Raw genomic sequence first — 23,613 nt, 5'->3', positions numbered from 1 at the left:
CTGGCCTTTCTTGTGTCAACAGTAAGTTACAACAAGAAAGATCGTGGCTTTTGCCTTTGATTAGAAGAGGTATCTTTCTCTAGTTGACTGAAGGTCACAGCATTTGCAACATGTGCTCACTTATTACAGCTCCCATGCAGAATGTATACATAAAAAGCTGATTTACTCCCCAAAAAGGGCCAGAGCTATAGTGAACAAAAGATGTCTCTCACCACCTTAGGTGGATTCTTTTCAAAGAAATTCAGTTGTGATAAACCATTTAGCTATAAGCATATTACTAGTAAAACCATAACTAGCAGAAAACCCCCTTTCCACTCTCTAGCAATCAATGACTTTAAAAATTATAGAATTACAAGATAAATCATTATATTGTTTTACCCTAAGAAAGAGATTTTATAAGAAAATTCTCAATTTTACTATGAAAGAACAGATAGTTTTATCAGTTAGGGGAGTGGTATAGTAAGCAAAGCTGGATAACTAAGGGGAGACAGTTTAACAAGCACCCAGGATCTGAGCAGAACACGAGATAGGAAAAGTATACATATGTGCATGCTAATTCAAGTGGGAGAGTGTCAACTTATTTTTAAATTACTTGTCTATAAAGAACACCTAAGTAAGAAATATTTGAGAAAATGACCTAGAAGACAGTTCATAAGAGGGAAAGAAATTATCAGGATTTTTAAATTAAGCTTCTTTTCAAGTGGTAGATAGTGTGCCACAATGTTTTGAAGGAAAATGAACTCTGGTTTGACCTGAAAGAGAAAGTAAACTAAGTCCCTCCTCTCTGGCCTGAATTACTTATCTATAAAATGAGGTATGTTTCTAACACTTAAATAATATGCTTTTAAGGCAGTGACTCTAAGGCAATCCTAATAGAATGCTGTAACTTTGCTTAGTAAACTACAGAAGTCCTGGGTCTTGTGTCTACTATTTCTTTCACTAAGCTTACAAATATTTACCGAAAACCTGCTCCATGTCACATTTTATACCAACTGACAAATATATACACAGGCATATAAGACAGTAATAACTGCAGGTGCTTGGCTTATTTGGTTATAGGGTTATATCCCAATAAACCCATCATAAGTTGAAAATAACATAATGCAAAAGTGCATTTAATACACCTAACCTACCACCATTTAGCAACACAGTACAATATAGAACACTGGTTGTTCATGACCATGATTGTGGGATTGACTGAAAACTGTAGCCCTTTCCCACTGCCCAGCAGCATGAGAAAGTATTGTACCACATATCCCTAAACTAGAAGATAAAAATTCGAAGTACAGTTTCTACTGAATATATATGTATCACTTTTGCACCATCATAAAGTCAAACAATCCTAAGTTGAGCCATTTTAAGTTAGGGACTATCTGTGGTTCAAAGTCTACCAAGAAATATAATGGAAAATAAATCATTACAAGGTAATATAAGTAATATGGTGCCAGACCGATACCTTGTGGAAGCTCAGATGAAAGGGCAAATAACTCATTTTGGAGGGATCAGAGGCAATATGGAAGTTCTATTAGCTGGTTCCTAAAGTATGAGTTGAGATTTGCCTGGTGGAAATGAAAGGAAGAGATATTCTAGGATGTGCAAAGGCATGAAGATACACATTTCAAGAAGAAGAAATTCATAGTACCTGGAATATGGAGTGCATGGTGGGAAGTAGCAGAAAAAAAATCTAGTAGAATAGGTGGACAACAGATTGAAAAGGATTTCAAATGCAGTTCAAAGTAGTTTACATTTTATTCTCTGGGAATAGAAAATTACTGAGGAAATTTAAACGAGGGAATAGTGTGGTCTAAATTCCTCTTCAGAAAAAAAAAAAAATCCCTAGTAGCATCAGTAAGGATAACTCATCCAAAAGATTGTATATATGTTTATGCTCCTGCCATTTATATTTATGCATGCTTAGCTGCCCTATCCTTATCTTGTCCTTGGTGTTCTGCTGGATACGTGGTACTAACCAGTTATTCTCTACCTCCACATTCTTTCAAGCCTCTGTTTTCAGTCTCTACAACCACCACTGATAAATGTTGAAAGAAGGCTGATGAAAAGAATAACAGAGGGAAGGAGGAAAGAATATGAAAAATCACCAAATAAATATCTGGGGGAAAGGAGACATGCTGTACTAATAAAATGTACAGCAAAATGGTCTTGAGTTATACTATGTGCTGAGATCATTTTTTGTGCTTCACAGTATCTCATTAAATCTCAAGGTAACTCTGCAATGAGTTACCTTACTACTAACTTACTTACATTTTCAGATAAACTAAATGAAGTTCAGAAGTAGTTAAGCAACTTGGCTATGATTATAACTAGCATACAGTCCAGAGAGTTTAAAACCAGTCCTGTTTGACTTTAAATCCCAAGCTTTTACCTATGATATTGAACTCCAATGATATCACTTACTAAATGTTAACTATGTGCCAAAACTGCTAGTTGCTTTATACAGGTAAATATCATTATCCCCTTTTTACAGAAGAGAAAACTGAGACTTTGGGAGATTAATTGACTTTCCTAGGATACACAGTTAGTCACAGGTATCAGAGATTTAGCCCTGGTTCATTTGGCTGTACCCTTTCCACTACAGTCTGATGTGCACATTCCTAATCCCTACTCCTCCTACCCATCTCTATGTTTCCGGATTTAACCTTCAATTCTCAGCTGATTTCTTTCCTCCTCCATAAAATTCTTTCAGGAGAACATTAGTTTATCATTGCACTCCTATTGCAACTATTTGTATAACATGCATTTAACTTCATCAAGACAGATTTGTATTTGTTCATTTCCTCTTGTTAATGTTCTATGTCCCCAATCAGCCAATTCAGGGAAGTACCCCACAGCAGGTTCTCAGGCAATCTATTTTATCCAAACATATTTTACTTCGAACTCAGTTTCAAGGACAGGGCAAGAAATGTGCCATACTACTTTGTTTTCTCCAACACACCTGATAGATACTTCAGCATATCATAGAGTTTAATAAACCATTTGGTGACTCTAATATACTCTAATAGTAGGAAGTTTCCAATAATAATAATAATAGCTAATTGATATATATGTATATGAATATAAGTATATATATATACATATATATATAAATGTTTATGAAATCCAATGATGTAGGTACTATTGTTATCCCCATTTTACAGAGGAAACAGGAATAAAAATGTTAAGTGACTTGCCCAAATCCACAATCTCACTCCAAAGTCAGCAGTTCCTCGACTAATTTATAATACAATCTTCACTCAACAGATGTTGTTCCAAGATTAAACAACTCTCACACCTTAAAAAAATGGTAAAACTCACATTTCATTTCTGCTATAAACTCTGGAGAAGATACAGAAAGAAGGGTATGTCTTCATAGAGTAGAAAATCTGAGCAGCAGATATAAAACTGCTGGGAAAATAAGAAGAAAAAAATCAAGATGTATTCCTCTTTTTAAAAAATTGGAGTGTGCCAAGTATGCTATTTTTGCACAAGTTTCTGTGATTCATAAAGCATTCAAGCCAACTTCCTCTCACACTAAATTACATAGCGTACCTCAGAGTGAGAAACCATTGTTAGCAAAGACACTGAAACTATACCAGAATAATGTAAGCTTGAACCAGCAAAATGCAACCACTTCTGGACTGACACACAACAGCTGTTTAGGGTGTCAGAGAAATGTTCTGATAGAGACACCATGGAAAAATCAGAATATTACGCTGATTTCCCAAACTTTTAAACTTGATTTAGTTGTTGCAAAAGTCAGGGAGAAAAATTCAAGATACAACTCCATTTTTAAAAAGCAACAAGAAATTTCTAATAATTTAGAGAGGATAGAAAATCAAAGTAAGTGATTTTTGTATGTAAATTCATGATTTAAACTCACAAGGCCTTAATTATATAGATTATTTCTTAGGAATTTGGGGAGCTCAGTAGTACTATCATCTCTACAAAATCAGTATCTATGACTGAAGCTCAGAGAAAATAACTTCCCACAGTTATTTAGCTAGGAAGTAGAGAAGTCAGAAGTAAAATCCAGGTCCTCTGAAACAAAGCTCTTTCCTTTTAACCATGTGGTTCCTCTTGAAGAAAAAAGAAATATGAACCCCTTTTGTTATAGAGGGGGGAAAGTAACAGTAATAGCAGCAGACAATGACCAAAGCTTTAGAAGGAGAGGACTCTCTCCCTCCTCTCTCTCTCTCTCTCTCTCTCTCTCTCTCTCTCTCTCTCTCTCTCTCTCTCTCTCTCCAGCCCCCCCACCTCCTCTTTTAAGGACTCTCCACATCTTCCCCTTTGAAAGTAAAATAAGAAGGAGTGAAAAAAGATTCTACTGGTTGCTTTCCATCACCACCATTCCCTAACTTCATTCCTCCCCTCCCTGAAGCTCATGAATCAATTACTGTAATACAGTACCACCATAGTGATATCATGGACACTAAAAAACAAGTCCCATGACTCTATTCAGAGAAATGCAAAAGGAGACACAGAAAAAATATAGAACACTGAAAATAAAGCAATTATCCCTTATAGCACAGCATGATGATTCTCCAGAGGAAAGTAAAATATAGTAAGATTATATAGAAGCATTGTCTGCTATGCTGTATACAATATGGTCAGGGAAAAGAGGGAGCTAGGGTCTGAAAAGGGACGAAAAAGTAAGAGCAGGCAAATCTATCTAAAATTTGCTATGGCTGCAGAATTCTATGCCACATAGTAAAGGAAATTGCCTACTTCTAAGTTCTATAATTTTCTGGGGAGCAGAGATCAACAAGCATATCAACTCTTTTTCTCAGAAGTAACATATAAAACTTTTTCAACATTCATATGCAAGGAATGACAAGTCAGCCATTTCATTGCAGAAGTAGATAGAGTGGCAATGGTCACACAGGATATCCCTGTGCAAATCTCTAGTAATAGAGATGTCCATAAGCACTGGCACATTATTAATTTAACATGTAAACATGTGGTTTCAGATATGAAAAGTTCCATTTAACCCAAATATAAATTTTCTTAAGTCTTCTTTTATTAACTTATTCTTTAAATATAGATATGCATGTGTACGATACTCTTCTAGATTCTGGGGATAGGGCAGTAAACAAGATAAAGTCCCAGCCCAGATAAACTTGCATTCTACGCCCAAATTAAACCACACCTAAGATATCTTCCAAGTCTAAGATTCTAGGATTCCCCACTATTAGAAAAAAAAAAAAATGGTTAAACTGCAAATGTTCACTTTTCCTCCTCCCCACCCTCTATTCCAGTTGGACTAGAAATTTTTTCCTTCCTTCCTTCCTTCCTTCCTTCCTTCCTTCCTTCCTTCCTTCCTTCCTTCCTTCCTTCCTTCCTTCCTTCCTTCCTTCCTTCCTTCCTTCCTTCCTTCCTTCCTTCCTTCCTTCCTTCCTTCCTTCCTTCCTTCCTTCCTTCCTTCCTTCCTTCCTTCCTTCCTTCCTTCCTTCCTTCCTTCCTTCCTTCCTTTCTCTTTCTTTCTTCTTTGTGGTACTAGGAATTGAACACAGGATGCTCAACTGTTAAGGTACCTCCCCACCCCTTCTGTTTTACTTTGAGTCAAGATATCACTAACTTGTGATCCTCCTTCCTTGACCTGCCAAGTCCTTAGGGTTACAGGTGTACACCATTGTACCCAACTTAGAGAATTCGTAACTGCTTCTAAACCAAGACCCTGGCCTAAAAGACCCCAGCAGGAATTTGCTAAGCTTAACACATAATAAGAGTAACCCTATCCTAATAGTATTCTCTTGGAAAAATTGTCAGGATTTGTAGGACAAGCTCCTGCCAAGTGAGTTTTTCCAAAAAGTAATTCAGTAGCCCAAAGACTTGGGTTTTCAGGCAAAGAAAGACTCACCCTACTGGCCTAGCTGAAGGGAGATTTTCTTGAGCTAGATTTACACAGTTATTCTACTCTGAAGCTAGTCCTCCCTTAGGAAAGTGGTGGAGATTAAATAGGAGCACTAAACTGAGTACAGCAAGACTGTTCTAGTTCTGTCACTAATACATTATATTACATGGGGGGAAATCATTTATCCTATCTGGGTTTACTTTACCCATCTGTAAAATATTTATACTGATACATGATAATCAGGTAGAACACATGAGCTAACAGTTATAACATGAATTGGAAAAGTGTAAAATATCATACAAATGAAGTAGTACAATTAGCTATTAGTATTATTACTCAGAATTACTACATATTTCAGAGACAATAAAGCCATCTTGTAGAGCCAGTAGGAAAGAACAGAAGCATTATGGCACAGGAAGAATGTCAAAACTTTGAAGTCAGATATCTCTAGATATGAATTCAACCTCCACGACCTTGAACTTATTCCAATTCCTTAAGCCTCAGATTCCTCATCTGTACTATGGGGATAGTACCACTACAGAATTACTATGAAGAACAAGAAATAGAAAAAGATATATATAGATATATATATATATATATGGACAGACATATTATATAAAATGGCAATTACCATTATCATAAATTTCTTGTTCTAGAGAACTTAGAATTACAGGGTTTTATTTAGCATTCCCACAAATGTAAATAGTTGAAACAGCTGTACTATAAAACAACAACAAAAATAACATTCCTGATTCAACATAGTACACCAAAATTTAGGTGCTAATTGATCAACATATTAGCAATCAGGCCAAAGTTTAGGGACCAGTTCTGTCGATGGGTATTTTCTCAGACACTTAGCTCAACAATTGTGCTTATTTCAAAACCAGTGCTCTGATGCTTTCACTGTGAGTGTGGATTGTTGGATTGTTGCCTGCAGTTGTCTTCAATGAAAAAGCCAAATGTATAGAAATTTCACTCACTGGATTACTTGCTCATCTTGACAATATAGCATGCTGTTTGGTGTCACATTGAAATCCTAGTGGTGGTGTTCATGACTTTTTATGCCTTAATTTTGTTCTTTGGCTTGAATAAAAAGAAAAGTAAAAAGCCCTTGGACTAATGAATTCAGATTCTTTTCAAACACAGTGCTGCTTCTCTTCCATGAGATCAGGAAAGGGATATATTTCTGGTTGCAGACATATGTGGCACAGACATGAGATCACAGCTTTAAGCTTAATAGGAGAACATAACAATCTACTCATTGTTTACACTTTAACCCAAAGGGCAGCTGGAAATCACAACCAACCATATGCAGAGCTGAACAAGTGGCCATGACTTTATTAATAAAGCCAAGAATTAAAGAATAAGATTCTGGGAATGGTACAGTGAGGGACAGGAGACTCTTACCCTAGGCCCCTATAAGTACTAGGCATAGGGCCCGGGCTATTGTTGAAAATGTCCTTTGGGATTAGACTATTCTCTCCACCAGGATTTCATTTGCCATCTTTCCTGTTTTCCAGATCTCCCATACAGTGTTTAATCAGCTGTCGGGGACTGGTTAGAAAGGGCTCCCTATTCTTTTTACATCTTGACATCCTGAAAAAGGAGCAAATTATAAAATTATCTACATATAATTTAATCAAATCACAAACAGAATTGGGTTTCATATCATAAAGAACTATTTCAACTAGAGAAAAGAGATGCAAAGATGCAATCTTTCCAAGTCTATGACAGGTATAGATAACAGGATTCCCAAATTTATAGACGAAATACTGATATTGAGAAAGGCTACTGCAATCAAATTGCAGGACAAAGGTTTATATCCAGGTCCAAATCTCAAGGTTTTACTATTCAATGGCTGCCATGGAGAACAAATTACCTGATAATCTATCACAATTTATTCTGCATTGAACTAAATACAAATTTACTAGGAAAATGTACTATGCAAAATGAATCACTGTTTAACACTGACACATTTCTTACATCCATCAGTGTCATGATTATTAAATTTTCTATCTTTTGTTTTGTTTTCTATGCTAGGGACCAAACCCAGGGCAAGCACTCTACCACTGAGCTACTTCCCCAGCCCTGATTCTTTCATTTCTTTCCATGCTTAACAGAGAGTGCCAGGCCACGAATTTATAACCCAAATGCAAAAAACTGAAGGACAAATGTGGGAGAACAGAAAACTCAAAACACCTACAAGTCTTCATCAAAGTGAATGGCCCTCTCAGGATAGCAGAAATTAAATATTCAATAACTCCTCTAAAGATGGCTACTTATGTAGATAGTACAAGTATCAGACATTTACTAGACTAACTAGTTTATCCAAAGTGAAGCTTTTTTAAGTGTAATAGTAAGGAATTATGAATCTGTAGTCTAGCTCCTTAGACTAGGTCTTAAGGCATAGTTTGAATTTTTGCTGAAGCATATTTTGCTTCTAAGTGTTTTCTGATTTTGGTTTTACTTTGTTTTGTGTCTGAAACAGATATAAATTTTCTTAATGGAAATATACTATCATTTTTATTGGAATCATCACTTTCAGACTAAAGATACCTCACTTTTCCATTTTGCCCAAGATAAGAACTAGGAAAAGAAGAACAAAAGAAAGAACAGTGTTTTAAATGTACCCTCCTTCACACCATGCTACATTCATCACAGGCTAAGGGAGACAATAAGATTTCTACTGAGATACCTAATGATGCCACTGGTGTCCCAAGTCATTCACAAAGTTATGACACAATGCAACCACATTTTCTTCCCTGGAGCTTAAAGAAAAAAAAATCTGTTCTCAAACCACAGAGAGTAATGTGTACCGACAGTGTGAGGAAAAAGGATAAGAGATAATAGTCCAGTGAAGTGAGATTTATACCAGATAACTCAGCAATTACAAATATCCTTGGGTTTCACCTTTTAATGTCACCTTCAGCTTAAATACACCACAAAGTAAAGGAGTGATTAACAAATTCTAGAAGCTTACAGTCACAACAATGTGACTAAAAAGTCAGAATGGCCAACATTTCCGAGAGACTAAACACAATAATTTGTTATCTAACATATCATAGTAATATATGTACACAAACATAAAAACTATGCATTTTATAAAAGTAATTTTCCTATAAAATGTTAAATCTAAAACAATTTTATTTTTCTGTATACCACAAACAATTCTTTATTTACCTAATACTTTCATTGTGTTACATAAATATAGCAAGCAACAGAGACATAACTAAAAAAACACAAATGCTAGAACCTGGATGTAAACTCAAAGTCTCTAGTCCTTTTTCCCTCAATATCTAGATTCATAAAAACATTAGATTTAAAAGTGAAGAGATGTCTTTTCTAGAAACAGTTCTGGGGCAACTGGGTATATTCACAAACAGAAAAATTGAAGTTGAACTCTCACCTTACACTAAATGCAAAAGTTAAGTTTAAATGGACTAACGATCTAAACTTAAAAGCTAAAATATAACACTGTTAGAAAAAAACATAAGGGAAATTTTGATGACATTTGATTTGTAAAAGTGTCTTGTATGTGACACAAAAGGACAAGTAACAAATAAAAACAGATAAATTGAACTTCATCCAATTAAAAACTTTTGTGCATCAAAGGACATCATCGACAGATTGAAAAGATGACCCATAGAATGGTAGAAAACATTTGCTAATCATATAACAAGATGTTAATATACAGAATATCCAGACAAGAGATGCAACTCAACAACAACAAAACAACCCAAATCATCAATGGACAAAGGATTTGAATAGATATGTCTCCAAAGATCATCTACGAATGGCAATAAACATGAAAAAATATTCAAGATTATTTGTCATTTGGCAAATCAAAACAGAGATACAATTTTATAACCATTAGGATGACTACTATAAAAAAAGGAAAATAATATTTTCCCCTCCTAGAGCTAACTCCCTTAGCTTTTTAAATTCTTTACTCATATTCTCAATGAGTCTACTTTGATTATCCCATTGAAAATTTCTGTTTATTAATTAATATATTTTTAAGTATAAGAATAGTGCTTCCTGGCATATTGCTGATGCCCAATAAACATTTGCAGCATGAATGAATTGACTAATTTTTTGCCTGGACACAGAAAAGAATTTACTAGTTTTATAAGCGAAATTATTCTTAAAATTAATCAGTTCTTATGTTCTTCAACACTGAATACTGTTTCCCATTTATTATCAATAACCAAAATACTATGGCTTAAAATGTAAAGTATACCACTTTACTGAACATTTCAATGGAATTAGGTCTCCAAATTTTATTCATGTCAATATTCACAGAACATGTGCCAGTATTTACTTATTTTCTTGACTCCTATGTCACACTTCAGTCCTTTGCTCTACGTTACTGTGTATTTCCCAGGTTTCATTGCCAGCTGGCTTCCTGATAGGTCCGGCCATGAGAGTGACTTGTGGAAAGAGAGATTTCTTTTTTCTACCTCCTGCAGCAGCAAAAGATACTACGATTACACCATTTCAAATTTCCATTGGAGCACCCCCAACATCAGTTGCCTAAGCCCCTCAGAAATACCAGTACCAGCTGGTCACAATCCTCTCAGTGATTATTATTGCATAAGCCATGCCACATTCTCCTCAGTGGTCTGAGCAGAAGTTACACAGCACATCCTTTCCCTAAAATCCCAATCCCCAATCACAAGCTTTTCTAAGCTCCCAGGTTTAAGGAATACAATTTCTCCTACTTTGTTTCACTAACCCCATGACTGGTAGTTGCTCCTTACAGTTATTAATATTTGGGTTACCTTAGCTTCTTCTTATGCTTTTTTCATCTTCTAATGTCTTACAACAAATTCTTCCAAATAAATTCCATCTATTTTAAGTACTTGCATTTATTGTTCTGACTGGATGTGACTGTATTTGATATACTTTGGGCAAACAAAAAAGATTGACAAGAGTATAGATTAATATTTTCATCACCCATAATTTAATATCATTCAGATTTTTTGTATTATCTAGATAAAGGATAAGAAAAAGATCTGATGTCCAACATGAATCTAACACTTAACATGTCTGAAACTTGAGTTTCTAATAGTTCCTCTAAAATCCGTTCCTTCCAGACCCTTCCCATCTTGCTTAATGGCAATTCCATCCTTAGATTCTCAGTCAAAATCCTTGAGTCATTTTTTTTGTTGTTTTATTTTTCAGATCACTCTTATTTTAATATTAAAAAGTCCTTTAAAATTAATCCTAGAGAATCAGAAAACAAGATTTACATTAATTTCACATTTCATAGTTCATTATGCAAAATTTTAAATTTAATTTGAACAAAATTTTTTTCCAAAAGCAGAAATAGTTTGAAAATTAGTCATGTTTAGTTACAGATTATCTTCCCTAACATTTTATTATAAAAACTTTAAATTATATAGCAAAATTAAAAGCTGCAAAGAGTAAAATCCCTCACCTGAATTCTACCATTGCCATTTTACTATGCTTTCTTTATCACATATCTATCCATTTGTGTTTCTGGTGCTTTGCAAAGTAATTTTCAGACATACAAAAATTCTTCCTGAATATTTCTTCTTATATAGTATTAATTATGCTTCAATATTTATTTCAATTTATTAAAAATTGCATGCAATAAAATGCACAAATCTTAATTATTTGTTCACTGAATTTTGACATGTGTTTATTTGTGAACATTCCAACTCCTCTCAATATATAGGATGTTGAGTTAAGAATTATTTTTAGGAAAAGAATTAAAACTTATTATAAGCTCTCTTTTTCTTTGTCTTTGTTTTTATTGGTTCTTTTTATTATACATGATAGTATGATCCATTTAGATAAAATTATACAAGCTTGGAATATATCTTATTCTAATCAGGACCCCATTCTTGTGGGTGTACATGATGGTGGGATTCACTAACGTATTTTCATATATGTACATAGGAAAATTATGTTTGATTCTTTCTACTGTCTTTCCTATTCCTACCCCATTTCCCTTCCCTCCACTCCCCTTTGTCTAATCTACTGAACTTCTCCTCTCTCCATCCTCCCCTTTGCTACAGTTTAGCTTCCACATATCAGCAAAAACAGTTAACCTTTGGTTTTCTGGGATTGGCTTATTTCACTTAACATGACAATCTCCACATCCAACCATTTGCTGACAAATGTCATAAAGTCATTCTTCTTTATGGCTGAGTAATATTTCATTGTGTACATATACAACAACTTCTTTATCCATTCATCTCTTGAAGGGCACCTAGGTTGGCTCTATAACTTAGCTATTGTGAATTATGTGACTAAAAATATTTATGTGGCTGCATCACTGTAGTAGGCTGATTTTAAAATCCTTAGGATATATGCCAAGGAGTGGGATAAATGAGTCAGGGTGGTTCCATTCCTAGTTTTACGAGGAATCTCCATGCTGCCTTCCCAAGGGGTTGCACCAATTTGCAGTTCCACCAATGATGTCTGAGCATGCCTTTCCCCACACCCTCACCAACATTTATTGTTACTTGTATTTTTGAGTTGTTCTTGAGTCATTCTTGACTTCTCTTTTTCTCTCATCCTCCTAATCCTGTCCGTCAGAAAGTCCTATTAGTATTTCGTTCAATATATATTTAGAATACAAGCACTTCTCACCACCTGCACTTATTATTGAAGCCACCAAGAACTCTCATCTAGATTACAGTAATAGCCTCTTGATGGATCACCCTTTTCCACTCTTTTTCCCTTACATTTTGTTCCTAGCAACAACCAAAGTGATGCTTTAAAAACATAAGTCAGATCATATCACTTCTTTGCTCAAAATGTTCCAATGGCTCCCCATCAAACTAAATAGTAAAAGCCAAAATCCTCAGAATAACCAACAAGTCTCTACTGAATCTGGCCCCTGTTACCTTTTGACTTCATCCCCTAATATTTCCCCTTCACTCACTTGTCTCTACCCACCCCTATGTCATTCCTGTTCTTTGAACATGCTGGTACATTTTCACTTGAAAATCTTTGTAGTGACTGCTACCTCTGCCTGGAATTCTCTTCCCCCAGATATCTGCTTAGTTCCTGTCTGTTACTTCAAGACTTTGAACAAAATATTTCATCCCATTGATACCTTTCCTGATCATCCTGTTTTAAATTGGACATACCTCCAACCTGAGCACCCTCCATTCCCCCCGTTTTTTGTCTTATTTTTCTTCACAGTATTGTCATCCAACTTGCTATATAATAATTATTTGCCGAGGTTTTTTTAATACAAATTGCCTATTTCCCTCCACCAGACTGTAAGCTCTTTGAGGGCAGGAATTTCTGTTTTGTTCACCAATGTATCGCCAATGCCTGGATGGTGCTAGCACATAATATGTGCTCAGTAAACACTTGTTGAATGAAACTCCAAACTCCAAAGCACAAATGAATGAACGAGTGAATATATACATACACAGAAGTACTGTATAACATATGTTGCACGTGTGTGTGTGTGTGTGTGTGTGTGTGTGTGTGTGTGTGTGTATGATATATACATGATCTTGACTTTATTCTGGAAAGCTAAATTATACTACAATAGTAATCGAAATTGAAGGATCCTCAGAAAAAAGTGTTAGATTAAGATTCTACTATATAAAATGTTTTTGTTTACTATGAACCCTACCTGTCACTTTGAAGGCATTTTATTTTTTTCATGATGCTATTAAAAACTTACATTAGTTAATGTAAACTATATTTGAAATTTGCCATGCTTGTCTATGTCATAACCCCTTTTTTAAAACTCTTCACAAATGTAGTTTAATTGTGGATGTACTTACCAAGTGGAGAAAACACCATTGTGCAGAATATTATTCACAGAAGAGTGTTAGCATGTGAATGTGTGCACATCTACATGAGTACCAGCACAAAAAAGGAAACATTTGTCACAAAACAGTACTTTGACCAAAACTATTTAAGCTTTATGTCCCTAACATATTCTCATTGTTCAGAGGCAGAATAAGGGTCACAAAAGACAGATCACAATATAAAGTTTTGTATTTCTACAACATATAAAGAAATAAATTCTAGACATGGGCTAAAAACAGATATTTAACCTACTCTTCCTTTATACTTTGTTCTTTTCCCTTGGGTCTAAGTCCCTTCTTTGGTTTGCTCATTCACTCCCAAATAAACTTAAATCCTACTGTTAGGTAGTTCTTGTCATCTAGAACATCCCCTCCTACTGCTCTGGAAATAGTAAATCTTGGAAGTAAATGATGTGATATTATACCTGAGAACTGAATTGACAGGTTTCTATAATTTCTAGAGTACAAAGTTTGTGGTCTTATGGTTTATATGTGCTTAATTGTAATCTTCAAGAATGAAAGTATTCAATGAATATACTGTATAAACACACAAAATATATGTATGCATATACATATAATATATCCTAAATACTATTAAATCATTAACATGCTGAAAGGAAGGAAGGCAAGAAGAAAGGAATGTAAGAAAGAAGAAAGGAAGGAAGATAGGAGCGAACAAATGTACCTCTTTATCTTGATTAATAGAGCCACTAAACATTCAAGGCTGTGCTTTGACTCACGTTTAACTCAGAACGACTCCAGCGTCGATGCAAATAACATCTCACAAAACTGTACTGCATCACATGGACTTAAATCATAAACAAATCTTTCCTTCTTCGTGCTCTCTTTGTGCTTCTTCATCATTTGGAACATCCTGGACTGCATATGCACACATCTGAGAACTTACTCTTATAAAACAAAAACCCTACCAAAAGCTGGGCACAGTGGTGCATGCCTGTAATCCCAGCAGCTCGGGATGCTGAGATAGGACAATCCCAAAGCCAGCCTCAGAAAAAGTGAGGAGCTAACCAACTCAGTGAGACCCTGTCTCTAAATAAAATACAAAATAGGACTGGGGATGCAGCTCAGAGTTCAAGTGTCCCTGAGTTTAATCCCCGGTACCAAAAAACAAATCAAAACAAAAACAACAACAACAAAAGACCCTGCCAAAAACATCAGAAACATCTGTAATACCTATTCAGAATATTTTCCTTGTCCAAGACTCGAATTCTGTTTTCAGTTCATCAGAATCTTCACTAATTATGACACATAGGTATTCTCAGTTCTGCTCTGACTAATTCACAGGCCTGAAAACTTTCTTTCCAACACTTCTGCATTATAAGTGGACTTTCAGGTAAACTTATGACAGTTCATCTCAAACTACTTCCAAAAATTAACTTTTACAGCAACACAAATGGTATTTTAAATTTAAAAAGTAGAATGCATTTTAAAGCAGAAAAATTATGATTTGATATCAATACCTTCATCATTTTCTCCTACCCAGAACTTTAAAAGACTAATTTCCCAGCCTCTGCTTAAACATGTCCTAATATAATTAAAATATTTTAAATAATTAAAAATTCAAAAACAAGTGAGGAGTTTTTTTGAAATGCAAAAGAACAAAACAAATTAACATGGCAAAATAATTATACAGCACATTCTATGCTGTATCTATCCTTGAACAATGCTTTGCCCCTGCTAAATCTAAGAAACAGGAAAATAAAAAATAATGTTTGAAGGTCAGACAAACACTTAAAAAGAATGACCAGATTTATTTTTATTCCTTTCATATTCATATTCTCTTATGCACATTTTATCCATTCTCTTTATTTTTGTAATTACTGATGTCTTCATTTTTTATATCATCGTTTTTTACCATAGTAAAAAAATCATAGGATTTAAGTCAAATTTAATTCAACATTAAGACTATGAGTAACTTTTAAGAATGAAACTTCAAAATAGGTACCGAAACTTCAAAATCTTATTCGAGGCTTTATATGAGAAATAGGCATAATTTTATCAATTTACATTAGAAAGTAAGGTCAAATGTTCACTATTATTAACTAACACTTCCCAAAATCTTTTCAAATGTTATTAACCTGCACCAATTAATATTCTAACACCTTATCCAACATGGTAATGCCATCTTCCTCTCGGATCAAACTTAATCTCGCAAACTGAGATTAAATCGTTTGCATCACTGAACCGGAGGTTGTTATAATGGAAAGCAAAGGAAGCCTAGAGAGTAGTAAACAACTTGTTCAAATTCAAGGAATCAGTTACTAATTAGTACCAGAGTTAGGACTAGAACCCAGTTCTCCAAACTCAAAAACACTAAAGATTTGAGACTAGAATCCAGATTTGCAAACTGCAAAGTACTAAGAATTGTACAGAAAATAGAAATGTCCTTAGTCTAAAAATCTAGAGTTACCTATTTCTAGTGATGAATATTATTTGATCACAGTAATGGAGGCAATTGAAGAGTTAATGCAACAGGATCTTTTTTTAATTTGTGTAACCCCCAAATAATTTATGTATAGTTCTGGCATACCTAATATGATTTTTCCCCCACCTGGATCTATACCTTCTGGATTATTTTGGCTTAAGATCAATATCAATAAACTAGCATTCCAAAAAACTGGCAAGGGATGGGAAGAGATATGAGAGTAGAAATAGGGAGAAAGGCATACTAGGTAGAAACATGCTGGCTGTCAAGGGAATGTCATCCCAGAACTAGAAAATTGTTGTACTAATCCTCAAGCCATAATCCATGCATGTTGATAGAGTTAGCTAAAGCAGTACATGAAATCCTTCACCCACACCCATTTACACTCTTGCCTTTAAGTGACTGAAACCTCATTCAAATGATAGGTACTGAGAATATGGGAAAAGGAACATGAAAGCTGGATTTTAAAAACACTAACAGTAAGAGTTTCACATGATCTCTATGAGGTTAAAGCGAAGAAAATGAGGAAAAATCCTCATGGTCATCACTGAAACTCCTGACTACATTCTGCAGACCCAGCACCAACCTAAACCTCCAGTCAACTGCTGAAAATGGGGAAAACCTACAGCACTGGTGCTGCAACATCCCAGACGTTAGAAGTTGTATATTTTTTTTAATACTCACTAAACTTAACCCTGATAGGAAGAAGAAAAGAAAAGGAAGAGAAGAGACAGCAAGGGGGAAAGACAAGGAGGACAAAGGAGGAGGAGAAAAGACTACGAGAAAATGAAAAAAGAAGGAAATAGTAAGGGGTGCTATTCTCCAGTTCTCCAGGAAGCTAAATCTCATAAAGTAATCTACAAAGGAATCTTTCTTTTAAAAAAAGTCAAGTTGTTAATTACTAAAGATGTTGTTATTTGTTTCTAGGTAAAGAAGATTTCACTTTTTAAAATCCAGTTGTAATAACTATACCATCAAAATTGAGACCTTGGGGCTGGGGCTGTAACTCAGAGGCAGAGCACTTGCCTAGCACATGGAGGCACTGGGTTCAATTCTCAGCACCACATAAAAATAAACAAATAAAATAAAGGCATTCTGTCCCTCTACAACTACAAACAAAATTGTTCAAAAAAAAAAAAGAAAAGAAAGATTAAGACTTATTCTATTTTTTTTTTTTTTTTTTTGTACCAGAGATTGAACCCAGGGTGCTTAGCCACTGAGTCACATCCCCAGCCCTAATATTATTATTATTATTATTATTATTATTATTATTATTATTATTATTTTGCGGCAGGATCTCACTAAGTTGCTTAGGACCTTGCTAAATTGCTGAGGCTGGCTTTAAACTTGTGATCCTCCTGCCTCAGCCTCCCGTGCCACTGGGATCACAAGAGTGTACCACCATGTCCCACTCTTTTCTCTTTTTATAATATATATACTATTATCAAGAGAGGGACAAAAAGGAAGAATAAAAGGCAGATAAATAGAGCAATAAAACTAAAGGAACCAGGGTACTTAAAGTCTTTTGTTTATTAACTTCTTGCTGTATGAAAACTAAAAACTGGAATGTTAATTTACTTTCCTGTTTAAATCTCAGTTCCAAGTTTGCAAAGACAAAACAAAATAAGCATGAATTTTCTCCCTCACCAAAAATTGCTACCTGGTTACAAGAGTGAGGTTGTTCATGCCAAATACTAATGAAATATTTTAATCACAAAAAGACATGAAAACTACATAAAAACTACATAAGCAATCAGCATGTTTTTCTCAGAAGATAAAGTGATTTTATAGTACAAAGAAGAAAAACAATTTAAGACAGGAAAAAATAACCACTTGAAGGCATTATCCTAATATAATAGCTATTGCATTTATTATTATCATCATCTGGTCCCCTGTACACATGACTTGCCCAAGTATGTGGACTAACATCTCCATTGGTTATTTTAATAACTACAGCACAGAAAATATGGTTGCACTATAAATTCAGTAAGTTTGATGTTTCTATCTCCTTCAGACTTAGAAAACATAAGCGAACATTTAAATAATAAAAAACAAAAATGTTTATTTTATCATGAACTATTATTTTCAGACTCATTAGAAATTGGTATATACTTTACAATGGAGAGACAAACAAGATCACGGCCATATGTTTCAAACTGTTCAGAGGAGTACAAATTGATGCATCCTTTCAGGAATGTAATTTGGCAGTATGTATCAAAATCATTAAAAATACTCTTTGAATTATTATTATTATTTTTAACTCTTGAGCACTTAAGCTCTTGAGCTCAAGTGATCTTCCTGTCTCAGCCTCCCAAGTAGCTGGTACTACAGGCATGAGACACAGTACTCAGCTGAACTAGATTTTAAATATCTAAGAATTTATTCTGCAAAAGGAATCAGTGATACTCAAAGATTTATATATTAAATATGTTCACTGAATCACTTCCATGATAGAGAAAAAAGTAAAAACATCTTGAATGTTCAATAGTTAATATTGATACAATGTTTCTTCAACAAATACATACTGAGTGCCTACTGTGTGCTACACATTGTGGACTAGTTAAAATTATAAATAAATGATAAAATGATAATGTAAAATATAATTCATGAATTTAAAAAAAGTCATGACCCTAAATAAAATTTTAGAAAGAGGGTATGTGTAGTTCAGTGATAGAGCATTTGTCTAGCAAATAGGAGGGCCTGAGTCTAATATTCAGTACCACACACACACACACACACAAAAAAAAAGTTTGCCAAATGAACAGGCCTATCAATTAATAAAAGAAGGTGAAAAACAGAACCAAATATATCTGAGAACTTATTCATGAGAATTATATCTGAAAATGCATTTTATGAGTGCTATCTGAAAATGCATTTTATGAGTGCTATGGTTGGAAAAATTAGTTCTTCATATTCTAATTGCACATCGCACAACAAAACATTCCAGATGAAATTTTAAAAATTAAAAGTAAAATAAAACCATGATAGTATTATAATAAAATATTTGGGAATATTTACACAATATTGTGTGGGAAAGATATTTCCAAAAATGATACCAAAGGCAAGAATAAAAAAAAGAGAAAAGTAAAACTGAAGATTTGATGAGAGAGATTTGATTTTCTAAAAGTGTTAATAAAAAGTCAAAATGGAACTGGATGCAGTGGTACATACCTGTAGTCCCAGCTACTTGGAAGGCTTAGGTAAGAGGATTACTTGAGTCCAAGAGTTCAAAATAAGTGTGGACAACATAACAAGACCCCATCTCTGGGGTTGTGGCTCAGTGGTATAGCACTTATTGTGCTATGTACCACATGAAAGGCACTGGGTTCAATCCTCAGCACCACATAAAAACAAAATTTTTTTTTTAAAAACAAAGGTATTGTGTCCATATACAACTAAAGAACAATTTAAATAAATAAATAATAATAAATAAATTTTAAAAGGGAAATATGAGGAAATCATAAAATTGTCACAACTGACAAAGGGTTAATATTTTGGCCATATAAATACTTCTTACAAATCAATAAGAATCAACTGCCCGTTAGAATAATGTACATTACTTTATCAGGGCTGTCTATTCATTTGATCCTTGCAGCAATCGGATGACATAAATATTATTATCTCTATTTTACATACAAGGAAACTGAGGCCCTGAAAGATTAAGTAAATGGCCAAGGTTACAAACTATTAAAATAGTGAAGGTAGAACCAAGATTCAAACCCTTGTCATCAACAATCTAACTTCAACATCTATGCTACTTCTCAAAGGATATGAGCAAGAATTGCGTTTTTAAAAAGCAGTGCAAATAGTCAAACAAATGAAGAAACATTCCATTTCACTACTAAGCAAAGAAATGCAAATTATACTAAAAATAAGATGCCATTTTCTACATGTCATATTGCCAATGGTTAAAAATAATGATAACAAGCATTAGTATATATGTAGCAAGATAAGGACTCTCATTTACTGCTAGTAAGAGCAAATTGGTTCGACTTTTCTGGAGGGCATTTTGGCAATATGAGTCAAATACCTTTAAAAAAAAAAAAAGAATTAACTAACCATGCATTTCTAAGAATTTAAACTAAAGAAATAATCACAGATGTGTGCAAAGATTGAGCTACAGAGGAGTTTGTTATAATGTTGTAAATAATGATGGAAAATCAGAAATAACTTTGAACTATAGAGGATCATCTAAGCTATGAAACGTTCATATATAGAATAGTATACAATCATTAAAAATAATGATGCAAAAGAATATGTGGTATTATATGGAAAGGTAATGATATACCATTAAATACAACATATTTTAAAATGTGTTACCATTGGGCCCCATTTTTCTTAAAAAATATTGTGTACACTAAATAGGTAAGAAGAGGATAGAACAATAAGCAGAAATTTTAATACTATAAATAAATAAATATTTATATAAATTTTTAAAACAGTTTTTAGATTATTTTTCTTTATTTTTATGTGTATTGTCTAATTTTCTTCCTACAGTATTGGTTACTTTCATAGTAGATAATACAAGTAGATTTTTAAAAGAAAAGGAATACAGGAGAATAATATTTAATAACATGGGAAAATGCTAATGCCGTGCTTTAAAAGTAACTTCTACTTAGGATAGATGTGTGTTATTGTCAAGACTATATTCCTTGAAGATGAGAGTGGGCTCATGGATACTTTATTTACAAAAGTAAATTAGCAAATATGTAAAAAAAAGAAAGTCAAGACAAGAAAAATAATAGTGTTAATATAATTTTGTGACCTGAGGATAAAATTACATACATTTTTAAGGAAATAAATAAAAGGAAATAAATAATATATTTCTCTGGATATTAAAGGTATACTTTTCAAAATTCTTAATTTTTCTCTAATATTTTATAATTCCTTCACTGAATTAACTAACCATGCATTCTAAGAATGCATGGCTAGTATTGCATGGTTAGTAATAACTGAATAAATTTTTTAAAATTTTTCAGAAGGAAGTAGTTTATATTCCATTTTTATTTTAAATAATACATGTATCTAAGTAGAAAAATATCAAGAAAATATTCATGTAAGCATTTTGAGACCGTTATGGGAGTTTATCTTTTTGTTTGCTTGTTTTTTTTTTAAATTTCCCAATTTTCTACAATAATCACAGTTTTTTTCCCCAATCAGAAAGAAAAGGAAAGAGAAAGACTATATATTACTCTTTTCTCTAAACCTATTCTACCAAATAATTGTTTAACAAGCCCATAATTAAGACTAAAAGCAAAAAATAACATATTGACTTCATATGGCCAAAACAGATACCAAAAAAGATAAGTTTTCTAAGGACTGCAAATTTCCTAAATGTATTAGTATAATCTGTCCAATCAGCAACTTTAAAACGAAGAAAACTCTTAAGTATACTATTTCAAACTGCAAATGAGGTTTAAAAAGCAATCAGGCAAGTCATATTGATTTGAGTCCATCTACTAGCAGATAGGCAGATGTACTAAAATAAGACAATTGCAAAATGGCTCAACAGTTGATAAAAGTGAATATGCTGACACTGATCATCAACACAGCAAGACAAAAATATAGAACAGAGATCAATTATTTGGCAGCATGGCATTGCTAAAAGTCCTACCCTTGATTCCTAAACATGTGATTCTGAGCAAATCAAATAATTTCTCCAAGTTTTAGGTAACTTGATTTTAAGCTTGCAGTTAAAAAAAAAAAGGTGATTCTTCCTCTTTAAAATTATAGTATAAATTTATGCAAACATAAAGAATTTTCATATTAGAAAATTAATTTTAAAAACCTGAAGTATCTTTGAAATTAGTATTTACTTAATTAATCATAGATGAAGATGGGAATGACATGAGACAAAAAAAAAAAAAAAAGAATTTTAAAAAGAAAGTAAGAAAGCAAAAGAAGAAAAAGAGCTGACCTCCTTGATAGTGAAGAACTTCTTTTATAGGGAATCAAGGCTCAGGAAAACTTAGCAGCTTTTTTCTATTGCAAACTGGGAACCAAAAATTTTTGAATTTTGGCTGCAAGCCTCAAGCCCAACTAATCACCCACCAGCACTTCTCCACATGGAGAAACTGATATAGCATCAACAAATTCTTTATCAAAATAACATTTTGTAACACCAAGAAAATTAAAAGTGTTATAATCTATAAATGGCACAGCCTGCTCTGTTAAAATTTTATCCCAATTGGACACTATGCTTTATATTGCTTTTAAAAGTATTTCTTTACCTCTGCTTCACTTTTTTAAATCATATACATTTACTTCTTCCATCTCTAAAAAGTTTGTTAGTTCTTTTAATTTTTAATATTATGTTTATATATACTCATAATAGAAACATTCCTAATACAGTAAGTTTCACTTTTCCCACTGAGGGAGAAAACATACTTGAAACCTTTTATTTTTCAATACAGAATTCAAGTCCCCTACCATCAACTTTCCCTGACTTTTCAACCCCTTAAAATTTCATGTTCTGCCACCAGCCCCAGCTCCAAACCAAACATACACCTACACATATATGTGCAAGTACACACAGATACTATACTAAACTTGTAAAAATAAATACTTAAACATAAAATTACCTGAGACTGATACCAAGCTTGTAGGCTATTTCCAAAGGTGTTTGTTAAGGTTATGAAAGAAAGCATTATGTATTAAAATTAAAGTCTGCTAATTTTTTTCTCTAAGTCATGTTATTAACCAAAATAGTAAACCACTATTATAATAAATCAATTCTCACAAAAATTATAAAGGAGAAGCAAAAGTCTTTGCCTATAGAAATGCTTCATTTTTTAATTTTACTTATTAATTGCAGGTTCTCTGGATATCCCAGGGTTGCTTCTCTCCCAACCATCATCAAAACATCCAGAGAACAATATGGTCAAACACACTGTCACATCAGCTCACAAACAGAAATATACATGGCACCTATGTACATAAAGAACAGCCTAAAGTTTTAACCAAATACCTCTACTTCAGGAATTAACTTCTCTTTGTCCTTTGGTGCCACACTTTCTTCATTGGAAGCTTCTAGGCTGTCATTATTTCTAATTGAAATCCTCTCTACCTCCACGCCCTTCCACGAAGAAAACATAGCTTTTATCTTTTTTTTGCACATGCACACCACAGTGGGGGGGAAGGGTGGTAAATTGCTATTTGCAATTTTATTTCAATAATAAAATGAACACGTGATGTTCACTATTATAGGATACCAATGCACATTCAACATCAAGTCAGATGTTGAACCACTGTTACCCTGTTTGCAGCAGTTTCAAAAGGGAAAATCTCACAACATGGGGGGAAATTATCTGAAGGTAAAGAGATACTATATTTGATACTTCACTGGAAACTTGTGTCCATTCTAAATAAATACAGCAATTTTAGATTTTTCTGTGTTTGGATCCAAGATAGACTTAAAATGAAGTTACAGAATTCAATGTGATATCAGTGTCAACTTCATAGTACATCTTAAGAAAAGGAAGAAAGAATAAGGAAAGACAGTATTGGTTACTTGT

General features: G+C 33.6%; 1 protein-coding gene across 45 annotated transcripts in view; it reads right to left on the bottom strand.

Annotated features, from left to right (window-relative positions):
- SOX6 (SRY-box transcription factor 6) overlaps nt 1–23,613 on the bottom strand; it is a 551,842-nt gene that overhangs the window by 345,235 nt on the left and 182,994 nt on the right. Inside the window, exon 1 of one of the 45 annotated variants that reach the window (XM_079103740.1) lies at nt 14,394–14,532. The exons of the other annotated variants lie outside the window; for them this stretch is intronic. The gene's annotated coding sequence lies outside the window, so the exon portion shown is untranslated. Of the gene's footprint in view, nt 1–14,393; nt 14,533–23,613 lie in introns of those variants that run through there. 45 annotated transcript variants of the gene reach the window in all.

The sequence above is a fragment of the Sciurus vulgaris genome, assembly GCF_902686455.1.
Source record: "Sciurus vulgaris genome assembly, chromosome: 11".
Lineage (NCBI taxonomy): Eukaryota > Metazoa > Chordata > Mammalia > Rodentia > Sciuridae > Sciurus > Sciurus vulgaris.
This window is presented reverse-complemented; position numbering and strand designations above follow the sequence as displayed.